This window comes from Kryptolebias marmoratus, linkage group LG7, assembly GCF_001649575.2.
Source record: "Kryptolebias marmoratus isolate JLee-2015 linkage group LG7, ASM164957v2, whole genome shotgun sequence".
Taxonomy (NCBI): Eukaryota; Metazoa; Chordata; class Actinopteri; order Cyprinodontiformes; family Rivulidae; genus Kryptolebias; species Kryptolebias marmoratus.
This window is the reverse complement of record NC_051436.1, coordinates 17,638,981-17,645,052: the sequence shown is the minus strand read 5'-3', so window position 1 is coordinate 17,645,052 and position 6,072 is coordinate 17,638,981.

Below are 6,072 nucleotides of genomic sequence, written 5' to 3'. Positions count from 1 at the left end.
CCAGACCCCCCCAACCCCCCCCCAATCTTGGGGAAGTGTAGATTTGTCCCTCCCCAATAATTCAATGAAGGAAACTGTGTATTTAAACAATAATACTATAAAAAGGCAAACAAAAAAAGAGAAATCCGCCATTAATCTAAGAAAAACACGTTTTGTCTGTCTCCCTTCCAGCCAAAATGATAACAAGAGACAGATTCAGAGACATATTTTGGAAGCATATTTTGAGCATGCATCAGGATATATTTTATAACATTTACCTGAATGATCCTGCATGAACAGAACCAAAACTAAGAATGTGATGTGCCCCTCTGCCTTGTTTTGAACAGAAACTCTTTATATGAGAGGCACAAAGGATTTATGGCAATTTATTAGAACTTTTGATTTTTTTTGTCTAAAAAAACGCCTAAGAATTTGTTAACATTTTAATGGAGAAAGTGTATATACCTTTGTTGTTTGCTCAATCTGTTCACTTGTTTATGAATATTACTGATTATATTTGCATTCTAAGTTGTAAAAACATTTCAATAAGTATGTTTGTGGTTTTTACAGTAAAAAACTAAGAATTTTCCACTTTGATTTTATGTGTTTTGTGTGATTTTAGGTCTGTTGTGTTAATGAAATACGTCAAAAGTAAAATATTACTTGAAATTCACACTTGGGAGGTTGTGCTGAAAAACATGGCAGATTAAACCACTTTTAGGGTGAAATTTGAAGGAAATTTAAAATAGTCCAAATTTGTCCAGTTTCATCCCAGATCCCAGAGGGTTAATAGCTAATTTTGATTTACGTGGTGTAACACAGCAGTTTATCAGATTCCATCATTTTAGTCTAAGCAAGCTGGCAAATATCTTGATCATATTTAGCTCCCTAAGAGTTTGAAATGTGTGTGTGTGTGTGTGTGTGTGTGTAATAATATTTTATTTTAATAAATGCCTTAATTCATAAGAAAATTACTGACACTATTGTACTGATTAATATTACTACATAAACAGAAACACTCAGTGTTTACTTTGTTCCTCTCAAAGAGCAAAATGATTTAGTAAATTAAAAGCATCAAATGTTTGAAGCCTCCTCACCTTGAACTGACATCCAGCTCTGTGGTGACTTCTGTCCTGAATGTTCACAGCTGTAGAAACCTTCATCTGACTTTGACACTGCAGAGATCTTCAGCTCCTCTCTGCCATCATTTTGGAGAAGTTTGTTGTTGTGATAGAAAGACACATCAGAAAGTAGTTTTTGTTGTTTGGTTCTGCAGCTCAGAGTAACAGGATCTCCCTCAGTCACAGGATGGACGGGGCTCTGCAGGATGATCCCATCATCTTTATCTGGAAAACAGTTTCAGTCAGCAGTCAGCTGGTGGACACGTTTAGAAACATCTGGCTTATGAAGAATCAACTGAAAAGTGGCCTTTTAGATGAAATACCACCTGACATTAGATTCTGTTTATTTTATAAAACTCTATTTCTGAACCTCTTACCAAATATGAAACATGTTTCATGAGCCACCTTTTATTAAAACCTACAACAAGTTTCATAAACAACACTCTCTGCACTAAACCACCCCAGCAAACACAAATTAGGCTCAAACTCAGCCAGTTTACAGATACTGAGGTAAACCTTGGTGTGGTAGCAGCTGAGTGAACGATGGTTAACTAATGTGCAGGTGGTTACTAAAGCTGTACAGCTTCTATAGGACCTGCTCATCACATATATTAGCAACTAGACACTGGAACGTAACGTGGAAGTTGAAGCTGAAACAGCACAAAGCTGGCTTCAGTATAAGTTTAAGTCCATGTAAACAAATGGGACATTTCCCTGATTAAAAAATAGGGTGTTGAATTCTTTTGACTCACATAGTTTTTATCTTGCTGCTGTATTTTCAAATCCATCCATCCATCCATCCATCCATCCATCCATCCATTTGCTTTACCCGCTTCTCCTTTTCAGGTTACTGGGAGCTGGTGCCTATCTCCAGCAGTCACTGTGTGAGAGGCAGGGGTCACCCTGGACAGGACAAGACCAACATAGGGCCACATATAGACATTTATGTGTATTTACTCATTTGACGCCTGTGGTACTCTAAGATTAAGTTGGGTACAAACTATGTTAGCCAGAAGAAGATGCCAGACATAGACACTGACGAAGTAATGTTCACAGTTTACAAGCTAAAGGAAATAAACATACTGACTGATAGAGTCATTTGTCAAAAGTTTGACTGCAAATGACAAAAGACTGCATTTCGACGTAGATTCGGGATGTGTAGTCACAGTGATAAACCAGTCAGTATACAAATCTGTGTGGGAGAAAAATGCACCACGACTTCAACCATGTGAAATGGGGCTTAGAACATATATAGGACATAAAGTAGAAGTTCTAGGAGCAGCCATGGTTAAAGTAAAAACTGACAGAGTAACAAAAACACTACCAGTAGTAGTAGTTCCTGGAACATTCCCCATGCAGTTCAGTTGGCTGATGGTGGATAAAAATGATTGACTTACAATGGCAGACAGAATCCAAAATTCATCAAGACAGAGCAGAGACCTTAGATGAGGTACTGAGTAAACATCAAGAGGTGTTCAAAGAAGAAATAGGGAAATTCAAAGGGCGTCAAGCAAAGATCTATGTGAACAAGGAAGCTACCTCTAAGATTTTTTTAAAGCCAGACCCATACGATATGCAGTGAGAGGCAAAATTGAGGCTGAACTGGATCGTCCCCTCACCCAAGGAGTAATTGAACCTGTCAAACATGCTGAGTGGTTACAGTCCAGACACCTGATAATTCTGTCATGTTGTGCGGAAATTACAAAACTGATAGTAACCAAGTGTCCAAATTGGAACAGTATCTGATTCCCCAGATGGAGGATTTGTTTGCCAGACTCTCAGGTGGACAGAAGTTTACCAAACTGGATTTAAGTCATGCTTACCATAAGGTTCCCTTGGATGATGAAGCAAAGAAGTATGTGACCATGAACACACACAAAGGCAACTAGTGTCAACTAGTCCAGCGACCTTCCAAAGAACCATGGAGGGACTAATGCAGGGCATTCCTTATGTGGCTGTATTCCTGGATGACATCCTGCTCACAGGTAAAGATGATCAAGAGCACCTACAGACACTTGACAAAGTCCTGAAGTGACTTCAAGATGCTGGGATCAGGCTAAAAAAGGACAAAGTGTTCTTTCATGTGCGATGAAGTAATAGTTTTTGGTCACAGGGTGGTTGCAGATGGTTGCACACAGTAAATGAGAAGGTGCAGGCGATTAAACAGGCACCTACACCTTCAAATGTGACAGAGCTCAAGGCATATCTCAGACTATTAAACTATTATAACAAGTTTTTACCTGGCCAGTCAACTGTTTTTGCTCCAGTGCACAAAATGCTACAAGAAGACACGAAGCGGCAGTGGGGAGAAGAGCAAACAGCTGCTTTTGAGAAATCAAAGTAAATGATACAGTCAGCAAATGTGCTAGTGCAGTATGATCCTGCAAAAGACCTTGTTTTGTCTTGTGACGCTTCACCATATGGAGTGGGTGTAGTGTTGTCAAACTGAATGCCTGATGGATCAGAACATCCCATCAGGTTCACATCCAGAACACTTAATGCAGCGGAAAAGAACTACTCACAGCTGGATAAGGAAGGATTAGCTGTGATGTTAGGAATTAAACGTTTCCATAAGTATATTTGTGGGCAGAAGTTTACAGTCATGACTGGTCACAAGCCATTGTTGTTACTTTTCTGTGAGATGCATGCTGTGCCACAGTTTCTAGTTCTCCTCAATGCACATTCCAAGTGGATGGATGTATATCCAGTAAATAGTGCAACTTCTACCGCAACAATCAAGTGCCTGGTAACTAGTTTGAGTATTGAACTTTCCACACTATAGGGTGCACTGGATTATAAGATGTACTGTCAATGAATGGTCCATTTTTGAACTTTTGTCATATATAAAGCGCACCGGACTATAAGGCGCATTAAGCAAAACAAAACAGCCCTCTGTCTTTTTGGAGAATACTCCACCGACGTAAGCACCAAGTATAATCGCCTCCACTGCTCGGTCGACGTGCCGTGCACAGAGTCCTACGCGTCGCTACAAAGCGCGACTATAACTGAGCCTTAATGCTGCAAGTGGTGTGGCTTTGTAGTTTACCAAAGTCGTACTAAAACATTACGACTTCTTCCATATATAAGGCACTCTGGATTATAAGGCGCACTGTCGTTTTTTATGAAAATTTAAGGCTTTTAAGTACTTCTTATAGTCCGGAAAATATGGTAATCACAGACTTCTAGAGTTATTAGTGTCTGATAATGAAACTTGTTTTAGCAGCACAGAGTTCCAAGATTTCCTGAGAAGGAATGGCATTCACCATGTAACCTCAGCACCTTACGGTGCTTTCAGTAATGAGTTAGCAGAGAAAGAAGTTCAAATATTCAAAAGAATGATGAAAAAATGCCCAGAAGGTTCCCTGTCAACTAAAGTAGCCAGAGTGTTGTTCAGCTATGGTGACACCTCAGACCACAACAAGGTTGTCACCCACAGAACTGCTTTTAGAGAGGAAGTTGCGGTGCACTTTAGACAAAATCCATCCTGATCTCAACAGAAAAGTGCAGATGAAACAAGAAAGACAAATCAAGAATCACAACGAAAAAGCAAAAGGACCTGAGTTCACAGAGGAAGATCCTGTGTTTACCCAGAACTTCAGTCTTGGACCTAAATGGATCCCTGGGATCATTGACTCTGTCACTGGACCTGAATCCTGCAAGGTGATGCTAGCAGATGGCAGAGCAATCAGAAGACATGTGGATCAAATTCACATTCAGCACCAGATTCCAGTGGACAGCTCAGAGACAAGGCAGACTGAGACATCTCCAGTCAGTCCAGCTACAGCAGGAGGGGAACCTTTGTTGGACATGGAGGATGTTGTTCTCAGCAGTGAAGATGTTGAGAAAATCCCAGCTTCTGAAGGAAGAGGAAGGAAGAAGGAAACTCTGTCAAATCAAAGACAACTGAGGAAGTCAAAGAGAGAAATTAAGCTGCCAAGTTATCCTAAAGACTTTGAACTGAATTAAGAAAGATTATTTTACAATCGGAAGCCAACTTCAGCTTCGATCCAGACAGTCGGTTAGGAACGCCGCCACAGCTAGAGGACCGGACTGACGTTTCCTTCTGTGCAGTCCCGTTCTGTTTAGGATCCTGGTCAGAGTACGCATACTATTTATGGTTTTAACCACAGTGCAAAGCAGCATCCGTATCCGTGTAGGCCAATCATGAAGGGAAACCTGACCAATTCCTGTTAGCCACTGTACTAGCCTAGCATAATACCGCCACTTCCTGGACATAAAATTATCACGTTTTAACAAGATACGTATCACGTTTTACCAAGATAATTATCACGTTTTAACAAGATACGTATCACGTTTTAACAAGATAATTATCACGTTTTAACAAGATACGATCACATTTTAACAAGATACGTATCACGTTATAACGTGATAGCGTTCAATTTTTTTTTTTCTCCTGCTGATAGCAATGCGCTTCCGTACATTTCAGATAAACCAACTATTGATGAAACAAAAAGATTAAAAGCAAATATGAAAAACTAAAATCACACAGATAGTGTTTTTAATTCTTGTATATTAAACATTATTCATGCATTTTGCATCTTTCTTTACTCAAACCTGAACTAAGACTTCAGCTTATTAAACAATTATGTTGATGAACTAATTTCCTCTTTTCAAGCTGACAAACTGTTTTAATAGATAGAAACAGTTTAGAGCAGTGATACTCTGCAGTTCTCACCATTTATATTTATTTTCTTTAATCTACAAACAGAAAGTCAGTGATGTACTTACAGAAAACCCCCAGCATGCAGAGCAAACTCTAACCCTAACCCATCCTCACATTCAGAGCTGCTGCACTGATGATCAGAAACTCTGCTGCTTTATTTTAACTGTAATGATGAAGAAGAACAAGTTACACCCAGCACAGATCTGACATCAGTGTTTTAACACTTCTGAGGTTAACCTGTTTGTTTCCTTCCCTTTGACACAGAGCTCACTCTGCAGCAGCAGTTTT